General features: G+C 47.1%; 2 long non-coding RNA genes across 2 annotated transcripts in view; both read right to left on the bottom strand.

Moving 5' to 3' along the window:
* LOC311424301 overlaps positions 1-25,908 on the bottom strand; it is a 30,624-nt gene that overhangs the window by 4,100 nt on the left and 616 nt on the right. The gene's annotated exons all lie outside the window — the stretch shown is intronic.
* Positions 16,877-18,767, bottom strand: LOC311424305. Its single transcript, XR_014686046.1, has 3 exons — positions 18,503-18,767; positions 17,446-17,572; positions 16,877-16,996 (listed from the first exon to the last, which is right to left on the bottom strand). It is a non-coding gene; the product is annotated as an uncharacterized lncRNA (long non-coding RNA).

Here is a 25,908-nt window from a genome sequence, read left to right as displayed (position 1 = left end):
GGAGCTCAGCTGCCCAGCTGAGGCAAACCACCACGGCTCTGTCTTGCCGCTGCTGCAGCACGCTGGTAGCAGCCAGCACCGTCTGTTCTTCGAGCCTCAGCAAGCCCACAGCATCTTCCCAGAAGGGATCCCTTTCCTTCACGCCTGACAGGCGCCGCCTCCAGAGGCTGAGGGCTTGTGCCCTGTTTGCAAGCGCTTTCTCAGTGCCTCCTTCCCCAGAGAAGGATCTGGATCCCAGCTGCTTGGCTTCCCTGCCCTCTGCTGCCAGGCTCCCGCAGCTGCTATCCCAGCAGCGCAGCAGCCAGCTGACAATGTGCTTGCCTGGAGGAAAGCTGCAATCTTGTCCCATGCTGGCAGCTCGCCCAGGGATGGGGATCACCTGCTTCCTGCTGCTTTTGTCTCTGTGCCTGAGACAGCAACGGGGTAGTCCCCGCAGCCAGCTCTTAGGGCCTGTGCCAGCTTGGAGGGGCTGCAGGGAACATGCCAGGGGCTCGAGGGGCTGCAGGGCGAGTGACAAGGCTTTGAGGGGCCTCAGGTCCCACCGTGGTGGTTGAAGTCGATGCAGGGAACATCAGAGTTGTTGGAGGGGCTGCAGGTAAAATCCCAGGGCTTGCAGGGGCTGCAGGCTGCGTCACAGCTACGCATCAGGTCAAGACGCATTTTCCTAGAACCATACATTTCCTCCTGAAGGGGCTGAAGAGCATGGAATGGTCTTCAAAACGCACAGAGCAAACCCCAGCAAACGTAGAGCTGCTGCTAGCAAGTAGGTAACTTGATTGTTCCTCTTGTTAACTTTGTTTCACAACAACAGGTGCAAAGATGTATCTTGAGTTGAGGGCAAAGGTGACCTTGGATCTGAAGCACACAGGCGTTCGCTAATGTACCCCATCCGGAGTGACTCCCGAACGACTCGGAAGGAAAAATAAAGTCCAAAGCAGTGCGTTGTGATAAAGAGAGTTTAATAGGGTAGAAAAAGAATAAAAACAAACAAAATAAGAAATAATGATATTTATAATTTATATTAATATATAAAAATATTTAATACTATTAAATGCTAATACTTCTAATTTTATACTAATAAAACAATGCCATACTGTACAACACAGTCAATAAAGTGGATTTAATTAAATAAATAATAGAACCAAGAAATTAAATGAAAATTAAAAACTTTAAATTTAATAAAAAGAAAACCCATTTTTCCCAGTCCAATGAATTCCTACCCCCATCATCACTTCCCATCCCACTGATCATTTGCTATCCCAAAAACCTCCCAGTTCTTATCCCCTCGGCATGCCAGTGCAAGAAGAGCTGCAGGCAGAGGCCTTGCTGAGTGAGCACCTAACGAGAGGATTCTAATCCAGAAGGCAGGAAAGAAGAGCAATGCCCCAAAAGAAGCACGGGGCCCATCTTCATCTGGTGGGCCGCCCGCTGCCGCTCCTCCTGGGCCAGCTTCTTCAGGCGCTCCCGCTCGGGACGCTGCTGCGACGTGATGGGCACCGACTCCTCCTGCTCCTCCAGCGGCGTGGGCGCCGCGGCGCGGCCCGCCCAGGGCCCCACGCGGGGCATGTAGTCCACGCGGGGCTGCGCCGGCCGCTGCAGCGTGCGCGGCTGCGTGGGCAGAGCCGGACGCTGCGCTTGGCCCCCCGCAGCTGGCAGGCCCAGTGCTCTGGGCGCCGGCTCTATGGCAGCGTCCCCCGTTCATGCCGTGCTGCCTGGTGGTGCTGGCACCTCCTTTTCCTTGCCACCAGCCGGGGACTGGGGGGCAGCGGGCACAGCGCTGGAGCCTGGCACTGTCGGCGGGGCGCTGGGCATGCTGCTGGGGCTGCTGGAGGTGGGCTGCGGCTGCACACAGGACGGCTGGTGCACTGGCCCCAGCACCTTGGCCCTGGCCCCCAGCGGCTGCAAAGTCTCGCTGGGGGTCTTTGTCCTTGCGTGCTGGCGCTGCAGCGTCTTGGCCCCGCTGGCTTGGGCCCGGAGCCTGTCCTGGGGCCGCACGGCACAGGGCTCCCCACTCGGAGTCTCCAGCAGCAGCCGCGCTCTGCGGGGAGGTGGCGACGCTGCTCCTTGCCCCCCTGCAGCCCCCGGGCTTCGTGCTCTCTTGCTGGGTGCCGTGGTGCTGTTGATCGCCGGCTGCTGCCCACTGCTGCCTGCTTCCGTGCTGCTGCCAGCCCCCGTGCTGCTGCCACCCGTCTTCCCCTGGCACAGTCTCTTGCGGCCTTGGCCAGCCTGGCCCAGCAGCATCTTCCTCTCCTTGCTGGGGGGGTTCTCTGTTGTCGGCCTCCTGTGCTGGCAGCTCTGCGCTGTCCCGGGGGTGCTGCTGGGCGCAGGGCGCTTGGCCCCCCGCTTGGTGCCGGTGGGCACAGGGGCAGGCGGGGGGCTCTGGAGGGGACTGCGAGGGGGACTGGGCAGGGCTCTCCTGAGGGCTGGGAGAAGTTGAGGCCTCTTGAGGGGAGCCAAGGGAGGCTGGGGCAGGGGTCTCTTGCGGGCAGGGATGAATTCCTGCTGGGGGGGCCTTTTGGGGAGAGGCTTGGGCAGGGGTCTCCTGCGGGCAGGGTCGGGGGGGCTCCGGAGGGGACTCAGGCGAGGCTTGGGCAGGGCTGTCCTGAGGGCAGTGAGGAAGTCAGGGTCGGGGGGGCTCTGGAGGGGACTCAGGCGAGGCTTGGGCAGGGCTGTCCTGAGGGCAGTGAGGAAGTCAGGGTCGGGGGGGCTCTGGAGGGGACTCAGGCGAGGCTTGGGCAGGGCTCTCCTGAGGGCAGTGAGGAAGTCAGGGTCGGGGGGGCTCTGGACGGGAGCCGAGGGAGGCTTGGGCAGGGGTCTCCTGCGGGCAGAGAGGCAGTCAGGGTCGGGGGGCCTCCTGACGGGAGCCAAGGGAGGCTGGGGCAGGGTTCTCCTGCGGGCAGGGATGAATTCCTGCTGGGGAGGCCTTTTGGGCAGGGCTCTCCTGAGCTGGGGCCGGGCTGCAGGCTTGAGGGGGGAGCTGAGTGGCGGCACAGCAGCTGCAGGGGGCTGCAGCGCCCGCCCAGCCTGCACCTTGTCGGGGTGCAGCCCAGGGCTTGAGGGGACCTCACCGAGGGCTCCTGTGGCTTCCAGTCCCTGCGTGCTCGGCTCCTCGATGTCCTCGCAGAGGTCAGGCAGCTGCGAGAGGAAGCGGCTGAGGGCAGGACTGCTGGGCAAATCGGGGAAGGCGTCCTGGGGCTCCACGGCATCCAGGCAGCTGAGCAGCTCCTCCAAGCCAGAGCTGTCCAGGTCGGCCGGGAGCTGGTCCTGCACGTGCTGCAGCTGCTGGCTGTCCCCTGCCAGCTCTGGAAAGGCCTCGGCGAAGGCATCAGGGCCCAGCTCCAGCAGCTCCAGGGGCTCCTCAGGCACCTCTGCAAGTGTCGCCGCTGAGGACGAAGCAAGACAATCCCCCAAGATGGGCAATGTCAGCTTTGCCATGGCCCCTGGGTGTGGGGCCACAAGCGGCCGGCTGTGCCAGTCCCAAACTCACCGTCGGGCGTCGCCGTCTGGGTGCTGGCGGTCCTTGGAGCCTGGGCAGGCTCGGGGGGAGTGTGGCCGGGCAGCGGGGGCCCCTGGTCCTCGCTGAGCCCCACGGCGTGCAAGCAGGGCTCCGGCAGCTGCCCCCGGCTGCTGCTCAGGGTGCGGGGCGTGGGGAGCGCCTGCCCCCGCAGCGGAGGCCCCGGGACGAGGGGTGGCGGGGGGTTGCGCTGGGCGGGGGCCTGCAACAGGCAGGTGCCTGCGGGGTGCAGGAGCTCCCCATGGAGCACGGCCCTGGGCCCCAGCCCCAGCGCATGGTGGGGCACCAGTGTCCCCGTCACCATGGGCTGTCCCCACTGATGGACGGGGGCACAGGGAGGAGCGCTATGGGGGAGCTGCCCCACGGTGGGTAGCTGCACCAGCTGCAGCTGGTGCCCCATGCTTGGGAGCTGCACCAGCTGCAGGTTTTGCCCCACAGCAGGGAGCTGCACCAGCTGCAGGTTTTGCCCCACAGCGGGGAGCTGCACCAGCTGCAGCTGGTGCCCCACGGCGGGGAGCTGCCCCACAGCAGGGAGCTGCCCCCCGGCGGGGAGCTGCCCAAGCTGCAGGTGGTGCCCCTGGGCTGGGAGGTGCCCCCCAGGTGGCAGCTGCACCCCGGCGGGGAGCTGCAGCACCTGCCCCTGGACCCCCGGCACCACGTGCCAGACGGTGGCCTGGGGCAGCGCGGAGGGGAGGGTGGGTACCTGCGGGGGCTGCAAGGGCAGCGCCGTCGCTCCGGGGAGGGAGGGCAGCAGCCAGGCAGCCACCGTTGGCGGCACGGCTGGGACGACGAAGGGGGAGTTTTGCGTCTGCGCAAGCCGCGGAAGCCGTCTGGGGAAACCCTCTGTGGGAAAAAGGGCGCTGGGCTGAGCTCTGGGGCGCTGGGCTCGCCAGCAGGGCCGCAGCCCCGGGAGGAGCGGGAGCCGGCTGCTGGACCTGCCATGGTGGCTGGAGAGTGGGGCGGTTGCTTGGGGAACCCGGGCAACGGGGGTTCCGTCCCAACGGCTCACCAGCCCCTCGCCGACATCTTGGGGAGGACTGCAGGCTTTGGACCCAAGCAGGCTGCCCAGCGCAAGACTTGGCCATCCCCAGCAGGCTTGCCCTCCCACGCAGCACTTGCCATGCCCACCACGCTTCCACACCACCACTTGCCCAGCCCAAGGCTTACCCAGCCCAGGACCGGCTTCTCGGCCTCAGCGGCTGTGCCCATCCTTGCCATTTCACCTGATGGCACATTCCCAGCAAGCCAGGCGAAATCTGTCCCATCAACACCAAGCGTTTCTTCAGCCAAAGAGATCTCGTCCCAAAGAATTCCCCTCTCGGAGGACTTTTCCAAGCACTTCCTTCCCCAGGGAATGGTACCCACCCCATTCAAGACTTCCCATCCCAAGGCTTTTCCTTCCCAAGGATTTCCTACCTAGAGAACACTTCCCATCTCTCTCCTTTCCTAGCCCAATGTCTTCCCACCCCAAGGAAGTCTTCTCATGCTGTAGCCCTGAAATGACCCCAAACGGCACCTGGCAGCTACTGGGAAGGAAATGAGCTCGGTCATGGTGAGCTAGCCGCTCGAGGCCCTGCTCTTTGGCCCAGGTGTCTGTGAGGCGGTGTTGGCAAGGAGTCCTGTTGTGAACGTAAGGATAGAACAGATCATAAAATAAGAACAGAATTAACCTAACAGAACATAATAAGAACAGAACAGAACAGAACATAAGAGCATAAAACAAAGACATGTCACGATCCTTCTGCAAGTGCAGGGTAGGCGCAGGGTTGCTTTGCATTTGCAAAAGGAGTAAGAAAGCCTCCAACCCCACTGGACCTCAGCCACCTGCAGGATCCAAGCAACGCTCCCCACTTTCAGTTATCTCCCTCCCATGCACACAGTGGGAGCAAGGTTGAGCAAACACATTTTTGAAAATTTTTATATTAATGAAGAATAAAAGAAGTCTACAACACCCAAACTCTCTGTGTACCCAAGGCAAAAATCGTGGATTATTCTGCCTCAATACCGTTTTCAGACCCAATTTGTCAAGTCATCTAGCAGAGGATTTCTCTCTTGTTCACTCACTAGCTTAGTAGAGCACCACTTTACATAGGTGCCGGAGCAAATTCCTCAACCATCTGAAGGGACTTGATCCCAGAAAAGTTCAAAACTGCAGATGACCCATGATTTTGTGGTGAAGCATCTATTAAATTAGAGCTCTTCCCTGAGGGCACAGTGAGACAATGTGAGAAGAACCCCGTATCTCACTGATTGAGGCTTTATAACTCTACAGAATTGTCAGTCAACAATAAATGGAAAGTGCAGGAGATATGTTCTTTCTTCCTCCTCTCCCTGCCATACATTAGCAGAGAGTTTGTGGTGGGATATAGGTTCAGAGCCTCGCAGAAGAAGGATTTGAACCCAGGCTCTCCACAGTCTGCACCACTGCCTTCCTGACGGCTTTTGACCGTTTTGTTTTATATTTTATTTATTTTATTTTATTTTATTTTATTTTATTTTATTTTATTTTATTTTATTTTATTTTATTTATTTTATTTTATTTTATTTTATTTTATTCTATTTTATTTTATTTTATTTTATTTTATTTTATTTTATTTTATTTTATTTTATTTTATTTTATTTTATTTTATTTTATTTTATTTTATTTTTATTTTATTAGCATTATTATTCTTATTTCTGTGGATGGTGTCTAAGTCTGGGGGGGAAGAACCAACCGTGGGAGGAGGGAACGCTACTACTGTCTGTGACAGTGGTGATTTCTGGACAGTGTTAGCAACAGAGCTTGTGCAGAGAAGAGAAAATGACAGGCAGTCTCTGTTGTTATTCCATGTACTAAGTACTGTGTGCAGTTTTGGGCTCCACAGTATAAGAAAAAGACATAAAACTGTTAGAGAGTGTCCAAAGAAGGGCCACAAACAGGAGGGTCTCTTTTAACAGGGGTATTGAGATTTATGGCAAGGTTTTGGTAGGAATTCAGGGGCTGCTCTGTGCTGGACACAGCAACAGATTCACCATAAGCCAAACTCAGACAATAAGCCAAGGTGTGCTGCCTCTAAGAATGCCCAGAAAATATTGGATGGAGAGAGATGGAGAGAACAAAAAGAATGAGGAACAACAGAGGGAACATCAAGGTCATAGGAGGAGGAGAAGTAGATGCTCCATGGTGGAGCCCATATTCTTTGAAACCTGTGGAGGATCCATGGCAGAAGAGCTGAATATTCCTGACAGGGAGTGCAGCCTGTGGAGGACCCCCACTGGAGCAAAGTAGAAACGACAAGAAAGGATCGGCAGAGAAGAACTGCTGCATATTCATCACAGCCTCCTCCTGTGCTGCCCATTTCCCCAGTGAATGGGCTGAGTGAGATCAGCAGGTCAAACAGGTGCTTGGAGTGAAGTTGAGCCCAGGAGAGGAGGAAAAGCGTTACCCCTATGTGGTTTCATGTTTGTCCTTTTGCTTCCCAACACCTGAACTAGGAATTAAATTTATACAAATTAGTTGGCATTAAAAGAATTTCCTCAACTCTCAGTTAAGAGAGTTTTTCCCACAACAGTCATTGATAAGCAATATCCCTCTCTTTATCAAAGCTTTTGCTTCCCAGGGATTTCCTTCCTAAGGAACATTTCCCATCTCTCTCCTTTCCTAGCCCAATGGCTTCCCACCCCAAGGAAGCCTTCCCATCCCAGCAAGGAGTTCTCGGCCCACTCAGCATTCCCCATCCCAAGCATTTCCCAGTTTCACCATGCAACACACAGCTTGGCCACCCCACAGCTATGCAGAGATCACAAGAGGGATTTGGACCATGCTGATAGACACAAGGTCACGGGGATTTGCTGTGCTGACGAGCAAAGCTTCTTGTGTGCCCCAAGCATCCTCGCTTGCAGGGCAGTAGAAGATGCAGAAAAGGCCTTGCCTTAGTGGAAGCACTGCCCTGCTGGAGCTCCAACATCCCTCTTAGCAGCACGCTGTAGCCCCCAAATGCCCCCGAAAAGGCACATGCCAGCTACTGGGAAGGAAATGAGCTGGCTCAAGGTGAGCTACCCGCTCAAGGCCCAGAGGTCTGTGAGGCGGTGTTGGCAAGGAGTCCTGTTGTGTGAGTCAGTTCTTTGTGGGTGCTCCATCCCCACCAGGCTTGCTTTGGAAGGCCCAGGAGAGTCTTGTGGGCACTGGCCTGGGGTCCCAGGCTGAGCCAGCTGCTGCCTGGCAATCAGGGAGGCTCGCTCCGTGTCTTGGCTTGGGGTTGCGTGGCCAGGCTGTGGGAGCGGGGGGCTGCAGGGGTGTCCTCTGTGAGGAGAATGCAGCAGCTGCCCCATGGGAGCTCAGGGCCGCTTCCAGGAGGCTCCTTCCAGGAGGGACCCACCCGCTGCTGCCCAGAACGCAGAGCAAAAGGATGATGTTTGCGCCTGGGGGAGAGCTCTTCCTCTTGTTTGGCACTTCATCATCAAACCAAAGGAAAACTATTTGCCTTTAACCTCTTTATTTCAGGCCTTCTTTCCTAGTGGTCATTCAAAACTGGGAAAAAAATAGTCTACCAAGTCGGGGTTTTTTGATTTGATAATCAATCTGCAGACTGTTAAGTCATCAAGCACTTCAAGACTGTTTGAAATAATCTCTACCTTAATATAAAAGGAGTACTGCACACTTCTGCTCAGGAAGAAAATCACGGAAAATGTCAACTTTGATTTTAGATGTTGAATTTGTTGCAGTGAGATCTTCCTCATCGCATGATTCTATTTGGATTTAAACCAGATTATCTACGGAGAGACCAAGATTAGGACAAGAACTGCACAGAGTTCAGCATGAAGCCAATCAGGAGCTCAAGTTTGTATTCTTTGTATTCAACTTTATCCTTCTCTTGCTGGAAGGACCTGCTTTTTGACTCTCCTTCTCTTCAGTAGGAGCATTTTCCCTCTTGCTTTGGTAATGCTCTTTCTCAGTGGTTTTAGTCTCGTCCTTTGTATCTTGGCATCTCTCTGTAACAGCTGAGGAGGAAAGGTTTTTAGAGCTACATTCAGTGTCAGACTTGAGGAAGGAAGTTTGCCACAATTTCTCACCAGGCTCACAAGACTCTTTGCCGTACAAAACGTTTTCTTCTGAAATGAGGTCACGTTCTTTTGATCTTCTTGGTTTCTCCTTGTCTCCACCATCATCACATTGGTACTGTGCGAGGTATTCATCATTCCCAGGAGATTTCGGAGGGTCCGCGACACTGCACAAAATAAAATCACATTTCTCACTTCTGCTGAAGGACGTGAATATTACGAGTAAAATCTTCCAACGTCGAACAAACAAACAAAAACCTCTGGACTACTCGAACACTCGCAAAGATATGCCATTTAGAAACCTCTCCTGTGATTAGGACACCTTCTTCAGCTCCCAGAGAAAGTGCTTTTTCCCCTCTTGCTTCTGAAGCCATTGCACTCAAAAAGCAAACGCATCTGTCTCCCTCCACATGCCGCTCTGAATAAGAGCCAGAATATTCAAAACCACTCTATTTGTTCTCCCCACATAGCTGAAAAAACACCAGTTGAAACAGAGTTTTCTACCTCTCTCCCACCAATTTACATTCACGTATCCTATGACTGCAAAAATAGAAGGCGGGGCTCAGGAGGAACAGCCAGTGTTGGAAATGAAAAAAAGCAGCCCGTTTCTTCAGAGTCTTAAGCCTATGCTACTAGGAAAAAACAAAACAAAACAAAACAAGAGGAGAGGAGAACAACAGCGGGAAATTTACTTATTCTCCAGGTGTTCAATTGCAAAGCCTCCTCTGGAGGATCAACAGCTGTGAATTCAGCGTGCGTAGGAGAAATCAGATCTACATCTGAACCACAACTATTTCAGTAGTATCACTAACTGATGTTACTCTGAAGAAGCAGTCAGCACCGTTTCTATGTTAGGAAAGAGCTGAACAGAGTCTGTTATTCACATGAAGTAGTCAGGCAGGTTTCTTTAGGAAGGCTGGGTTTCACTAGAACATTACTAGCCTGTAAGCCTCATGGCATCACCTTCCATCTTGACTGCTAAACCTCCTTGCTCCCTACTATCTTCTTTGCCAAGATACAGCTGTCCACATTTACTTTTGCTACTTGGCTGCACTGGCTTTAAGAAGGGATCTTGCAACTCATCCTCTTGTTTGCCACTTAATCATCAAACCAAAGGAAAACTATTTGCCTTTAACCTCTTTATTTCAGGCTGTGAGGAATGTTTTAACAATTCGTGTCCATAAAGAACAATTCTGTTTGAATCCTGTCTGCCTCTGGGCCCTGCACTGGCAATTTAATTCTTGAACCACAGATGCAGTGTGTCCCAGTCTCCCCCTCATTCTAGTCAATTTATCACTTCTTAAATTTATGAACCTGTTGGCTTTTGTTATTCCGGACTTCTATTTCTAACACTGCTATAGATGTGTCTGTGAATGGCTGGGGAAGAATGTTTTAATTACTCGTGTGTCTGGGAGTTTCAGAACAACTGATAACAACTAGTGACTGTTATGGGATACTATGTGGATCTTTGGTATCTGGTTAGGGGGGGCCGAGAGATAAAGAGGAAGGAGAAAGAAGCTGAAGGGCGGCTGGGAGACAAGACTTGAAGAAGATGTTCCGTAAACTTGGTATGGTGCCCAGTAAGTACAAAGGTGGAGAGGAAGACTACGAGCCTTCAGCATGAAAGACCCCTGGAGACCCCCAGAAGAGACCCCAGAGGAGACTGCGCATGCTCCAGTAGGAGGGACTGCACCCCGGAAGCTAATTTTAATAATCTATTTTTTTTAGAAGTAGTAATGAATATGTATTAGTCTAGGAGCATAAAAATCAGCTGCTTGATGTAACTGGTGTGCGTCCTGGTGGAGCGGAGACTCCCGGTGCACCCAGCGCTGTTTGCTTACCTCTATTCCTTTATATTCTTTCAATAAATCCTATTTTTTTATTTAATCCTAATTTGAATCCTGAGCCATTTATAACAAGGCCTTCTGATGTAGCGGCACCTCTACACCGGCTGGGGACTGCAGGCAGCTGTCTGGAGAGGTCGAGGAGATCTGCTGGCAACTTTGAAGCAATTTCCGTCCCTGGAAGATTGCAAAAGTGGGCAAGACCCAGACCAACCTGATCTCATTTCAAAGTTAACCTCGCTTTGAGCAGGAGGCAGGGCCAGATTACCTCCGCAAGTCCCTTCTATTCCTTTTCCCCTTAGAATCTGGGGATGTTTCAGCTAAAAAGGAGGGCAGAAACACTCTCAATAGGTCTCCACCATGTAGTAAAACAGTGCCGTGTACCTGGTTAACCTCTGCAGCCCGCAAAGCATTTCTATTTGCAGCAGTGCCCTGACCCCAGCCTCTTGCTGAGCTCCGTCCTGTGCTGCTCGGATGCTCCCGCTGCTCAGACACGGGGGCTTAGAGAGCCACCGGGCCAGCACAAGCCCCTCAGCTCACCGTCAAACTTCACATTTGGCATCTTTCACTTCACCAGCGCCACCGGACGAGGAGCCCAGCGATGCCTGACGCCGCTCCGGGCTCACCTAAACGTGGGGCTGGAAATTCAGATTCAAAGCTGCGAAGGTTTTTCTTAGTGAAAGCATGGAATGAGTGGCCATCAGTGACTAACCTTACAGGAAGGCATTCACTTTGTGAATGCTGCAGTGAATGAAGACTGAAGGCGTTTTCTGAATGACCTAAGGAGAGTCCTCCCCGAAAAGCAGGACGGTTTACTGTCTATGTAACATCTCCTTTGAAGGTTCGAGCACGAGATCCACCAGGTTTAAAATCTCAAGACACGGATCTGCCACCATAGAAGCAATACATTTCATCTACTAAGCCTAAATACCGTATTTTGCCTCCTCTGTAGGTTTAAAAAAACACGGCCATGCTTGAAGGAATGCATTCTCAGATATTCTACGTTTTTACAGTGCTTTAATTAATACCACAGACATGTTGTGCTGTTCAGGGGAATTTGCAATTACATTTTCATTTCCAACCAAACACAGCCTGACACAAATTGGGAGTAACAGGAACTAATCATCTGGAAGCCGGGATATGCATCATTCGCCATTTTCTAAGAAAATGACAAAAATATAAAACCCCAGCAGTCTGAGAACGTGAGCATTGCGGTAAAGGCCTGATCAAACAAACGCGAAAAACTACTACAGGAAAACTACTGGCAGACTAAGGTTAATTGCTTTGAAAGGGCTGTGTGGGTGGACTCATTGTCTTCAAGTTCAAGCTTTTTTCTGCAGAAACTGCCAACAATTATGCCAAATACAACAATGGTTTTGCAAGATGGATAAACGTCTTCCAGACTGAAAGGGAGAAGTCGTACTGTTGTTGTTGTCTGTGCACAAACACCTAAGCAGTAAAGAGCAATGCTAAACAACCACGATATCCCAGAACACACAAATACTGTGTAACAGTGACAGAAAGTGCTAGAATTCAAAACAAAAATTACCTCCACCAAATCGGTTTTGTCGTAGTCTTCTCTATGGTTGTAAATACACTGATTAATGATGCCATATACTTTTTGCAGGTGATAAATGTCAAATCCCTTCGTTATCTCAGTGACACAGCGTAACAGTTTCTGAAGACAACAATGGAGCAAAACAACAACTTTAGAATCGTACAAGATCCTTTGAATACGCTCTATATGTTTTCGGAGGTTGAACAGTAACAATACAAGTGACATCCTACTTTTTCTTACGCTATTAAATAAAATGTGACACTTCAGAGAACAGATTAAATATCCCATGAGATTTCAGCATGGAAAATGAGTTAATTTTTCATATTTCAGAGAAAGGAAAGGCTGAAATTTCGGACAATCTTACTACTAACCAATCTAGCACATCAATGGTTGTAATTGCAAGCCGACTGCTCCCAAAGCAGCAGGGAATGACACGATCCTCTTTGTAGGACAGCTGCTGCCTCAGCAAAGCCACTGTTGCATTTCATTAGAGAAGCATTGCAGCAGCGCAGGGCACTGTAAAAAGGCTGCAGATCTTGTAGATACAGCTGTGCCAGCTGGAAAAGGAAGCACCCTTAGGTGATTACCTTTACCCACGTGTGCCATGCCTACAACTCTGCTGGCAGAACAGATTGCTCAAACGCCCAGAGCAAAGGCGGATTAGTTTGCTCAATTCTACCTTTAAATTCAGGGGTGGGTAAATAGCAAAGTGACTGCTTGTAGCAATCACCTCTCTCTCACACAGTCATTTCTATTACCAAAGACGCAGAGACGATAATCTCTGGCACAGCAACAGTGACAAGCTAGTGGCAGCACCTTCTTCCACTGCCACAGCTGTCCATTAGCTGTGTGAGCCTGCGAGTATGTAGCTTTAAGGAGCAGCCATACCAAATGGAAATACTACTGCTCCCTGGAAATAACGCTGCTTATCATCTTCTCAGCAAAACATTTGCGATGCATCAGAAGATGCTGAAATTAACCAGTTTGCTTCTCAAAAATGGAAGGGCTCTTTCATTTTTCATTAGAGCGGCTAGGAGAGGACAACAAGAAGTAGGGAGGTCAGAAGCACGTGCATGGTAGAGAAGAAACACTGAGGGTGGGAGATTCTTTTCACTTTGCTTCAGAAAATCAAAACAGTGAAAGCTGAGCAAGCCATTCGGCATTCTCTTTGTTGTCGGCATTGAGGAAAAGGTGCATGAATTGCACCTGTGAAGTACCTATTGCAGGCATCTACTTTAGAATGAGATAACTGGGCGCTGAGGTGCTGATTTCTTCCCTCAGACCAGAAGAGGAGCCTAATGACTAGTCGAGATGAGGACATATGTATCTGTCTAGATTTTTCACAGCTCAAGAACCTAGGAGAAAAGGGGAAGAAAAGCCAGTGGATGCCCACATGAAGAGGACTTTGCTGATCCGCAGGTATATTCAAGTTACATCTGTCTTTGAAATATACGCCCCTAGTTTAGGCTTATCTAATAAATTAAGGAGAAAAAGGCATCTAAGCAGCCAATTGGAGGAAAAAGAAAACACACTGCACTTAAGGTTGATTCCTATTGAGGAGTTCCAGATGAAACAGAGAACAGGATCTCAAAACTTATTTTTACAAACTGCTGCTCCTATTCCTGTTCCCACAGGAACTGACAGTCCAATAAAGGGCTTTAGACTTCATTAAAGTAGTCCTGTAAATACTGTTTGTAATTATAAGGAAAGATCTCTGTGCTTTTCAGTGCTGTGACATGCCTACATATCAAAGCCTTTTCACGAGCAAACTGTGTTGGCATTTGGACTGGCTTTTTAGAATGAAACCAGGGCTTTCAGCGAATAATCCCGTAAGAGACATTTGAGAGTCAGCAGAAGTAAAAGCACTGCCTCTGCTTCTTGCAAAATCCTAATAGTGCAGCCCTAAAAACAACGTTGAACCTTCCCCAAAACGCTGAGAAATACGAACACTGACAAGTTACAGACACACACAGATCAGCACTACTTTACCTTCTGTGGGTCAACGGGCTTTGCAAATTCCCTGAAACGTCTGTCAGTGGCAAGTCGGTGAGTAACGTCCCTCAAGAAAATTCTAAGGTCACGCAAGGTATCCTCCTCTTCCTCCTCCAGCATCCCTACTTCTTCCTCTTGTGGCTTCTGAGGCTCAGCTGGTGGTGCTACAGGCGGGACTTCCAATGTCCGATCAACTTCAATTAATCAGGAAAAATTAGCCAATTTACAGTACTCAAATACAAGCATATGACAACTTACTGACAGAAAATGACCACCAAAGCAAATCCCAAAGAGCTAGTAACTTCGATAGGAAAGTTTTAGATGTACTTCTCATATCCTCCTCACCTCTTTTCTTTACAGGAGGCTTAGCCACTTCATTTAGAATTAGGTCCTCAAAAAAAGCTGCTCTCTCTGCCCTACCAGGCAACTCAATATTGCACACTTCTCCAAATTCCTTATTAAATAATTTTTGGATCTAAAGCAGAAGGAGGAAAGACATTTCAGATTTAAGGCCACAAAAAACTCATCTTCTATTCCAAAAAGACGAGTACCTTTTCAAATTAATAATAACCTGAAGAACACAAACTGAAAAAAGTTATCTTCCTGGCCTTAAAAGGCTACATTTTCACAGGCTGGCACGGCAAATTCAAATATCACCTTTAAGAATCACCTGTAGAATTAAAGCTCCGTGAAGGAATTGTACGCTACACTGATAAAGTAATGGCTTTCACCGCATCCAACATCGCTTCCTTTGGATTTACTTGCCTTGCTGCATCCTTTACTTAGACCCTTTATGGCTATAGAGGGAAGAGAAAGGCTTCAGCAGACAAGTGAGGGCTTTTTGCTGAGTTTTTATTTCTCTACCAAAAGGTGTCTGAAGTAGCTAGTACCTCTACGTCTTCCTCCATTTTCAAGTTCTAGTATTAAAAGGTAGGTGAGGAATTTCACTACTTATTTTAGAAGGAATTTACAACCTGTACAAAAACTGCTGTGGGAACTCAAGCACTTTCAAAGCAGTTGATAATAAACATGTCTAGGTAAGACCCGTTCTCTTCCCCCAATGACTGAGACCAAATCATCAGAATGAGAACAGCGTGGTCCTGTTTTGGGCACCTTCCCTTAATGTAAACTCTCAGAAGTCAATGAAGTTCTGCACGTACTTTTACTACAGTTTATTTAGGAATACAACTAGAATTCGATTCCAAAGTTACTTTAGCAGAAATTGGAACTCAGCTTTCCAGCTTGGAAAGCTTTGGCCTATATGAAGAAAGAAACTGATTTATTTCTTTTTTAATCAAAGTGTTTCGATTCTCTACTAAATTGCATTATTAGCAGTTTACCCAACATAGCATGGAATGGCAGACTGTCAGAAGAAATCTCTTCAGTAAAGACATCCTCTTGTCATTTCAAGCACTTCATATTCTTGACTGAACCACTTTGTAGCCACCGGAATTATTGTATTAATTTATTATTTGCATGTGTGAGAAGGGGGTGAAAGTCACTTGCTTGACTCAGAAAAAACCTTAAGCAGATGCTTTCACAGTATTCTTTTTCTCTAAGCAAATTTTAAGTGATTTGTTAGGGTGCCTGAGTAATAACAGCATGCATTTAACAAAGCACATCATTTTGATGCTGAAAGCATTCATAAATTACAAGACACTGAAGAAATAGTAAGGAAAGTATTGACAAATACCTCTTCTGGGAGATCTGAGTGACGTACATCAGACGTAGCAAGCAGCAAAACTGGCGAAAATGCTGGAATGTTACGTAGTAGAGTTAGAAAAGTAAGTTTCAAGGCAGGTCCAGCGTTGTCCCACCATAAATGGATATCTGGGACATAAATTGTGCTTGGTGCTGTCTTCTGAGCATTTCGGATCAGCTAGTGAAAAGGAAAGCTTGCGTAAGAAAACTAAAACACGTACAAGAACCTCTTAATACATAGCTACATAGCCATCTGACTGCCCCATGAAATGAAACTACGTGAACAGAGTGGCAAGCATCCTTTCACATAAGGAATTTCTCTGTGCACCCTTTCAGATTATCAGTATTCGGGGAACTCTAGTCAGAAGATGGGAAGGATATATTCAGGCAGTGGCTAGACACCGTAGCTATATGGCCACAGCCACAATCATCGCATAACAAAGAAAGGAAATGTCCCTCTTATGGGACACATCAGTATTCAGTCGTGTAACATGTCTGTCCTTACTTGTACGGCTCTCAAATGTTTCCACTAAAGGTAAAAATATTTTAAGGTAGTGATGCCAAACAAGAAAATGGATTTCCTGCCTAAAAGTAAAAACACCAAATCTGTTCATTTTTTCTAGTTAAAACCACATCACCGTGCAAATGAAGTGTTTTCTGAATGTTAATGCTTTTATTGCACATACCGCAACAGCACAAGTTGTGTATGTCCGTGTGAAAACAAAAAAAAACAGAAGCCCCAAACCTTGGTTGCCTTACTAATATAATTTAGAAGAAGGCTACAAAAAGTAGCCGACATGCAGTCTGATACAGAGCCATCTCCTGGGAGCACACAGTCTTAGGAGGCAATGAGAACTACTTTCTGGATCCCAGTGACATGAGCAGCATTTCTTTCCACAAAGAGATGTTTATTAGCAACACCGCCCAGCTTCCTGAGCTGCTAGCAACATCCTCACTGTAAAATTGGGTATGGAAAATGTGGACATGTACAACATCCAGATTGTTTGTGGTGCTGTCTAAAAGAAAAGGGGATTTTCAGACAGAAGCAACATTAAAACAAGGCCACCTCCATTACTAATGAATTTTGCTCACCTTACTTGCAACTCGATTGATCCTTTACATACAGTCAGTGAATCCGATGAGAAGAAAAAGAAAAAAGGTACCTGTCCACAGATTTCTTCTGGCGGTGCAACTTTTGTAAGCAGAACAGAAAGGTCCAGAGTGTGAACGAGAAACTTCTCCAAAGCGTGCAACACCGCGGGTGCCACGTAAGAAACCTGGCCGTACCCTTCTTTTCCTACTATTAGCAGACAGGGCCGGCATGATGTTGGTTCGCAGAAAGCACTCCTAGAACAAGAGTTAAGAAAACAAGTTTATAAATGAGGTGCTGAATAGACACACAGATGTTCCAAGTACTTTGAAACAGAAGGGCAAAAGGTGGCAACACAAACCCATAAAGTTGGCGTATTTTTAGCTAAAAGGACAGACAGCACATTTATGTGGTCTTGAGTCTTTCAAAGAATGCCATGGATTAAGTCAACGTGTTCTGGTAGTCTACGGATCACTTTGGCTTAGGAAGAGAAGCCTGGGCTTTTCAGTTTGGTCATTCAGAGCAACCTCATTACAACTTTAGTCCCTCCACCCTTTCTTCCTGTGAATACCAAGCACCCCTTCAACACACAAACTTGATGTTACCCCTTCGTCTACCACCCCTCGCACTTTTAACAGCTGGAACTGTTTACAAAGACTCAGCAGACCTGAGAATTTAAACGTAACAGGGATCTATCTTTCTTTACCTGCTGAAACAGAGGCGTTTTTTCTCTGGTCCGTCAGGCATTCCATCTTTTAATTCATCTCCAGAAACCAAGGATGCATCATCATCACTGTCGAACATGTCATCTTGTAGAATAGGATTGAAATGGTCTGAAAGGCAAAAGAGGTTTGTTAACTTTCCTGAATAGCCTTTGTCTCTTTCTCTTACATTAATACAGCTTCTAAATCAGTGCCAAAACCCTTTCTTCATTTGAGAGCACACACTGAAAGCTATTTCCTAGAGTTCATCCCACCACAGATCTAAGGACATGGCACAAGGCCCTACAAAGCTGTACTAAGTCCCACTGATGTGTACGTATAAGGTACGCTACTCTTGGTGATTTTTTTCTCCCCCTTAGAATAAAGGAGATTACAAACAATTTCTGCAGTTGCTAAATAGCTAAAAAAAAACAAACAACAAGACCATTTCTTTCTGGAGGAGGTTCCCACAATGAAAGCACGGGGATTAAGGATGTGATGGCCACAGAATTCCATTCATCTAGTAAATATCATGCTAATTGATCTCACGTACACGTGTATAGTACGATCCACAAACATTTAAATTAGGAGACTGGTTAAAAATGATGATAGCTAAAACAATATTTAGCTTAGACCAGTTATACTTGTATCCTGGTCCTGACATTCTTCAGAAAGGAATTAGAAACATTGACCCAGAAATGCTTCCCCTCCAAATATCTGAGTTTTGATTTTTTAAAGAAAAATAGGTGCCTTATACTTCAAACCTCAAGTCAACCTCTACAAATGCTAATTATCTTAGCTGCCGTCAGAAGCAGGATGCTTCAGTAGAGAACGCATCGTCCTTTACTGTGTGTTGAGTCATTCAGAGCTTCCATTTGGCATTTCAGTTTCGAATCCACAATAAAACCTATGCGTTATAGTCCAGACTTGCCCAAAAAAAAGACATGCACATGCAAATAATAAAATTCTACCACCATTATGTCTGAAAGGTTTAAGTTGATTGCACAAACCACAAGTTTTTGCTTTAGCGGAATTATAAAGAAGTGGATGCTGTGGTTATACCTTGCTGTCGGTCCTCCTTTAGTGCAAGCTGTGCATGCGGGAAGATCTTCTGCACAACTTGTAAAATATTCTCTACTGATCTTTTAAAAAGTGGCTTGAAAATGGGTGATAGTGCTTGTACGGGTGAAGCCTCGATCCTGTTTGAAGCCGGAACAACCTTCTTCATAGCCATGAAAAAGTCCTTTGCTTTTATTTTAATAGAATTAACGTCTAGTAGCAACTTCTCCCTACTTGCATAAATATGAGGATAGCATTGGCGTAGAGAGCACAGCGCAGCTTCAGTACAGAGGGATTTGATATCTGCACCACAGTATCCTAACAAACAAAAATCAAACGTTACATCAGTCAAGGCCCAGGTTTACAACATGCAACATTTAAAGAATTTGTAATGCCAAAACCAAACAGCTTAACAGGGAATTCAAAGTGCTACCGCTCTGCAGGGAAGTTTCATGTTGCTCACTGCCTGATATCCTGCACTTATGCAGCTGAAGCAGACTCCTCATCAAAAACTATACTCTTGAGGAAGATGCCCCAGAACCGTTTAATGTTCTCAGACAACAAGAGGAACGACAACAAAGAGTAAATAGATGAAAGCATCGAACTCTGATTGCTATGAAGATGTGCCAGCTGCCTCGTCGACTAGTTGTGCAGCAAGGCACAAGAGCATGGGTACTGCCTGGTACAAGCTAAGGTTCTTTACAACTTGGTCACAAGCAAGAATCCCTTTTGGTTTCAGTCTTACCAATGCATTTCTCAGCTAGTTCATCAAGCAACACGTCCAGTGGCTGAGGGGTCCAGTCACGAGTATGAATCTTGAACATTTCTTTTCTAGCCTGGAAGCAAAATCAGTGCATTTTAGCTTGTCCCAAGTTTTCCTTAAAAACACCAACAAGAAACAAACAAACCAAAAAGCAAACAAACAAACAACAAAAACAGTCCTCCCTCAAAACCCCTCATCTATTAATACGCTTTTCTTACTTGCTCAACTTTCAAGTATTTTACAGTTATTTAATATACACTCTGCATTGTCAACCATTCTTATTTGTTATACTGAACTTTTTCTAGGAACCTACAATGAAAGAAAAGGCATTTATAGCTTCAATAACAAGTTTCCAAACTAGGAGACCTAAGGACCCAGAGGAAAATACTGCAATGAAAAATTTATCCAGAAGCATTTCTTTGCTGTCCAAACAACTTCTCTAAAATTTAACAAGCTTTCATTTTGACAGTCTCATTACTTCATCACATTTGCTTTTCAGTCAGTAAATTCACAGAAAGCACTTCTGGCACAATGCTTCAAATTGCTACAATTACTATAAAGAAGAAAATAATTAACACTCAAACTACTACCACTGATCCGGGGCACAATCAAATGCAAACACGTCCCCTATTCACTCATAAGTGAAGGATTGAGACCGAAAACACAACTTCATGATGAAAGCACCCAAGTGGACTAAATAATTAAGCAAACAGGTACAACTTTGGGAATGAAAGGTTTGATTATAGAACTAACTACTTGGTGGTATCATCCTGACCATATATATCCAGTAGCAGATTTGCCCTCCATGGAACAACGCAGTGTCTCCACATATCACTCTTTCGTTCAAGTTGTCAATTATTTTTTGAAATAATTGACAACTTTCAAATTTTGAAACTTTTGAAACTTTCAAATTTTTTGAAATAATTGACAACTAGGAGAAATCAGATCTACATCTGAACCACAACTATTTCAGTAGTATCACTAACTGATGTTACTCTGAAGAAGCAGTCAGCACCGTTTCTATGTTAGGAAAGAGCTGAACAGAGTCTGTTATTCACATGAAGTAGTCAGGCAGGTTTCTTTAGGAAGGCTGGGTTTCACTAGAACATTACTAGCCTGTAAGCCTCATGGCATCACCTTCCATCTTGACTGCTAAACCTCCTTGCTCCCTACTATCTTCTTTGCCAAGATACAGCTGTCCACATTTACTTTTCCTACTTGGCTGGACTGACTTTAAGAAGGGATCTTGCATCTTAGAAAGGGAACAAAAGCTGCTGCCCAGCAGCGTCTGGCTCAGGGAGGAGTGAGAAAGCTCTGTGCAGCCCCCAAGATCCGTGCAGCAGGAGGCAGGAGGTGCTCCAGGCTCACAGCAGCACTTCCCCTGCGGCCTGTGCAGAGAGAGGCCCCTGGTGGAGCAGGCTGTCCCCCTGCAGCCCATGGGTCCCCCGTGGAGCACATCTCCACGCTGCAGCCCCCCTGTGGCTGGAGGAGCCCCCGGTGGTGCAGGTGGCTGTGGCCTGGAGGAGGCCGCGGCCTGTGGAGAGCCCCCGCAGGAGCAGGCCCCGGGCTGGACTGGAACAGGCTGTGCTGAGCCTGCTTTGCCCGTGACGCTCCTTGTGGAGTGATCTCCCTGTCCTTCTGGCAGCCCTTGAGCCCTTGCCAGCCTCTTTTCTCCCCTTGGCGTTGGAGGAGGGGCAGGGAGAGAGCGCTTGTGCTGGAGCTCAGCTGCCCAGCTGAGGAAAACCACCACGGCTCTGTCTTGCCGCTGCTGCAGCACGCTGGTAGCAGCCAGCACCGTCTGTTCTTCGAGCCTCAGCAAGCCCACAGCATCTTCCCAGAAGGGATCCCTTTCCTTCACGCCTGACAGGCGCCGCCTCCAGAGGCTGAGGGCTTGTGCCCCATTTGCAAGCGCTTTCTCAGTGCCCCCTTCCCCAGAGAAGGATCCGGATCCCAGCTGCTTGGCTTCCCTGCCCTCTGCTGCCAGGCTCCCGCAGCTGCTATCCCAGCAGCGCAGCAGCCAGCTGACAACGTGCTCGCCTGGAGGACAGCTGCAATCTTGTCCCATGGCTCGCAGCTCGCCCAGGGATGGGGATCACCTGCTTCCTGCTGCTTTTGTCTCTGCTCTCCTTTCCAACAGCCTCTTGTGCCCTGGGATGGCCCTACCTTGGGGTAGGCTGCCTCGCCTTCCTCTTGCTCCTTCCCCTTCTTGGGAGGACTTTCTGCCCTTCCGAAACGAGATGACTTCTGCATGCATTCCTTCCCCTTGTGTGTATTGGTGCCTGAGACAGCAACGGGGTCGTCCCCGGAGCCAGCTGTAGGGCCTGTGCCAGGCTTGGAGTGGCTGCAGGGGACATGCCAGGGGCTGGAGGGGCTGCAGGGAACATGCCAGGGGCTGGAGTGGCTGGATGTGAAGTACTGTCAGTAAAGAATTTCTTTCTAACATATATTAGAAATCTCATTTTTCAGTGTAAAGCTATTACTCCATGTCCTGTCACTCCAGGCCCTGATAAAGACCCCCTCCCCAGCTTTCCTATAGGTTGCCTTTAAGTACAGGAAGGCTCTCAGCCTGGCACACAGTAAAACTGATGGCAGATCCTTCACTATATTATTTGAATTTCACGGAAATAGAACAGACTATCAACTTACTTAGGAGAAGTAATACAATTTCAGAACTATTCAAAACCAAAGGCGTTCCAAACTAAGTTTAAGTTCAGAGGAAATCCAAAGAAAAAAATAATTTTGAAACTAATAATCAGAGACCATAATCTTCTACAAATGATAGATTTTTCTCCTGTACCGGGTAATTTTGATCTGTCTTTAATGATCATCCAGACATGGATTTGACACCGAGTATCTTGCTTTGCCTCTGCATTAAGTCTTCTTCTCATGTGAGGTAAATGTCCTGCTTTTATGGGATGGGTCTAGGAGACATACGCGCTGTGTCTCATGATGCTTGGATATCATCTTAATTCTGGGTGAAGATGAAAGGTCTCACTGCTTCCTGAACAGGGAAGTGGATGTCTGCAGTTAAGAACCCTCTGTCTAATCTAGAAACGTGAAGGAAGGAGTTTGCTGGATTGCAAGTGACAGTGAAGAAAGCCACAGATGACATATCAAACTGATTAAAATGTTATTTAGCTCAGGGCATGGCTAATGATGTGGAGCTGGAATAGTTTGACGACTGTAATTACGCTCACTATCACTGTTACTTGTTTATAGGATGGTAATGCCTAAAGGTCCCACTGGAGCCTGAAACAAGGTTGTGCAGGGTGCTGCACGTGCATATCTCAGTAGCGCTTTGATAGCTAGTGATACAAACAGACAAAACAGAGAATAAAAGGAGAAACGGGGGGACAGAGATAAGATCTTCCTGCAGGTCATTTAGGGTATCAGCCATGAGTTCAGTGCATCCAGCTCTCTAGTGCTCTGCTGGCCCAGTGAGATGAATGGAAAACATTGCAGCCTTGGAAAAATAGTACTTCTTCTAATTCTTTGGCCAGTTTTGATGATTTAGGACTGCTTTATTTATTTATTTATTTATTTATTTATTTATTTTTCTTTTCCCCATTTGTGCTGGAGAAGGTGAACTTTTTAAATACCTGTTCTGAATTCAAATATCATTTTCATTGTTATGTTTCTGTTTTGTTGGCACTATTCATACTGACTTCTACCCTTCTGTGGAAGCAAAAGCTTATCATACCATAAAACTGGAAAGGTCACAGAAAACTTCAGAGCTTTTGAAGAAAGCTGAGGAAAATCCATTCCCTGTTCTAGGCAGAGAGAGTGGCTGATTTCCAGACAGGTAAATGGGCAGGATAAGGCCACTTCATGTCCGCTGATGGCCAGTTGTATGGACTGCGAAGATAATGGACTACCAGCACAAGAGACAGTGCCAATAATCTAATCCAATACAATCTGTTTCAAGTGGTAGAGACCTGATACTCTATGACAATGTGAGGAAGACCAAACTGTCAGGCAAACTTTGAGATGATCATGTTCAGGATCTAAAACTCTTAAGACAAGTGTCAACACAGGAAGGGTGAAATAAAAGCATGAATGCCATACAAGTACTGAAAAATCTCAGGAAGTCTGGAAACCAGGGCAAATGGATGTAATAAGATGGTGCTTTGTGTTAGCAAGAAGCAGAGGATAAGGAAATGTTATGGGTCAGCAATAGAGTGGTTTTGTGCAAATCGCTGCTAAAGAAAGACAGCCTTGCTAGCCTGCTCTTTGCTCTTAGCTCCAGTCTACAGTTGTCAGACACATAAACAATAATGGGAATAATGGGAGACTTCAACTTCCCAGCAAAAGATTGAAAGATGATTACCACTTATTCTCATACAGATATACTATGTGATGGATTTCTTCACAAAAGTGAAAAAATATAAGACCATTTTAGACTTGGCTCCTGTACGGGTTTAAATGTAGTAAGATTTGAATAAAGTCTGATCATGAGCTGACTTTTCTCATTTTACATTTCAAGACAGACAAAACCAGGCTTAGAATGAAGGTTTTGAGGCTTAGAAATGCAAACTTTGAAATCTGAGGCAATGAATAATTGAGTCTGACTAAGCATCTCTGGGACTTGAGTGCAGAGAAGGCAGAGTTAAAATTCAAAATTCAGATGGGAAAAAAGCAATGAGAGAAGGTACATTTCAGAGGTTAAAAACTGCAAAAATAAAGTACGAATGACCAAAAACCTCCTTCACATAGGAAATTAAACAGTAACAGTAAATGATACTTAAGCCACAGAAACCAGGGGGAACAAAGAGAACAAATTAGGACCATTGCATACTCGAGGCAAAAATAGATCAAAAGTTAATGATGTCTCAAATGCTGCAAATCTTATTTCCTGCATCTAACAGCAACAACAATGTGCTATTAAGGGCAGTGACAGGATTCCCATTGCAAATGAGGGTAGGGCAGTAGGCACAACATCATCTGAGGTGAAATAAAAATCTATAGTGATTCAAGTGAAAAATGACAAGCTGATATCTACCTAGCCTATTAACAGCATTGGCACACAGAACAACAACTCAAGTAGGAAAAATACATAACAATTGTGCAAATCAGGGATAGTCCCCAGAATGGGAGAGTAACAAATATACTTCTGTCCAGGAGAATGTAAAGAGTGATCCAGACAAGTGCAGGCCTGTTAGTTTGACATCAACGCTGGGCAAAGCTTTGTAGCAAGAATAGATAAGACTAGGGAAGTAGCGGGTAATGTGGAATTTACAAGATAATTTATTAAAGCTAATTTGTTTCCAGAGAATTTAGTAGCTTGCCTTTGTAGGACCAGTGCTCCCCTACACAGGGGATGAACTACATCTATTTCACTTTCTGTGAGCTTCTGATACATTATCTATGGATTTGGGCTTTGGGGCTGCAAGTGAATCAAGGGAGTTTGCAATTGTTCACACTGTTTGAAGAGGGAATTACCAGCAAAGGAGAGGTTACCTGTAGTGATTCTCAGAGACAGTTCTGAAACTGCAGCTGCTAAGGAGACAAAGACTCATGGAGAAATGTAGGCTGGAAGGGACCTCTGAAAACCCAACCTCCTATTCAGAGCAGAGATGACTTCAAATTTAGGTACGTTCAGTATGGACATGGTGGCCGAAGACTAAAAATTCCATACGAGCTTTGAGATTTCCAGGTGACATAAAGTTGGGAAGTACTACCGAGCCTGACAGAAGGATATCCCTTGTGATTGAAATGGTTCAGGTGAAGTGACATTTGAAACCATGAGCCAGAGATTCTCAACAAAGGGTGTTTTTATTGTTTTGTTTTGTTTTGTTAGAACGGCTGAGGTCACTGGGCCTGTTCAGCCTGGAGAAGAGGAGGCTGAGGGGAGACCTCATCACAGTCTACAACTTCCTCGTAAGGGGGTGTCGAGAGGCAGAAGACCTTTTCTCCATTATCACCAGTGACAGGACCCGCGGGAACAGGGTTAAGCTGAGGCAGGGGAAATTTAGGCTTGACATCAGGAGGGGGTTCTTCACAGAGAGGGTGGTTGCACACTGGAACAGGCTCCCCAGGGAAGTGGTCACTGCACCGAGCCTGTCTGAATTTAAGAAGAGATTGGACTGTGCACTTAGTCACATGGTCTGAACTTTTGGGTAGACCTGTGCGGTGTCAAGAGTTGGACTTGATGATCCTTAAGGGTCCCTTCCAGCTCAGGATATTCTATGATTCTATGATTCTATATGGCAGTAAGGAGTTTAAAACAAACAATAAAACAACAAAACGCCATGTTCATGCACTGTTAACAGAAGAACTGAAAAAGTTAAGTGGTTATATGGTGTGTATGGCTATTTTATTTTATTTATTTATTTATTTATTTATTTTTCTCCAGTATAAATACACCTGACAGGGCAGCCCTGCCAAACATTTAAGACATGAGGCAAAATTCTGCCACTTGTATTCACATTGAACTTAGGAGGAAGTGTTCACAAGACAGAAGGAACAAGTTACCTATTGTGTGGAAGGGAATTAAAGGACATCGTTCTGCTCAGCCAGATGCCAGTTGAGAGAAAAATATGATGTCTCTGTGAAAATGCATTTCTTGAGTAAATATCAAGGAGAAATAGGAAATGTGTAAGTTGGGAGATACATCTGAAATGATGATTGCAGTTGGCTTATGAGGAAC

Source organism: Aythya ferina, assembly GCF_964211825.1.
Source record: "Aythya ferina genome assembly, chromosome: 27".
Lineage (NCBI taxonomy): Eukaryota > Metazoa > Chordata > Aves > Anseriformes > Anatidae > Aythya > Aythya ferina.
This window is presented reverse-complemented; position numbering and strand designations above follow the sequence as displayed.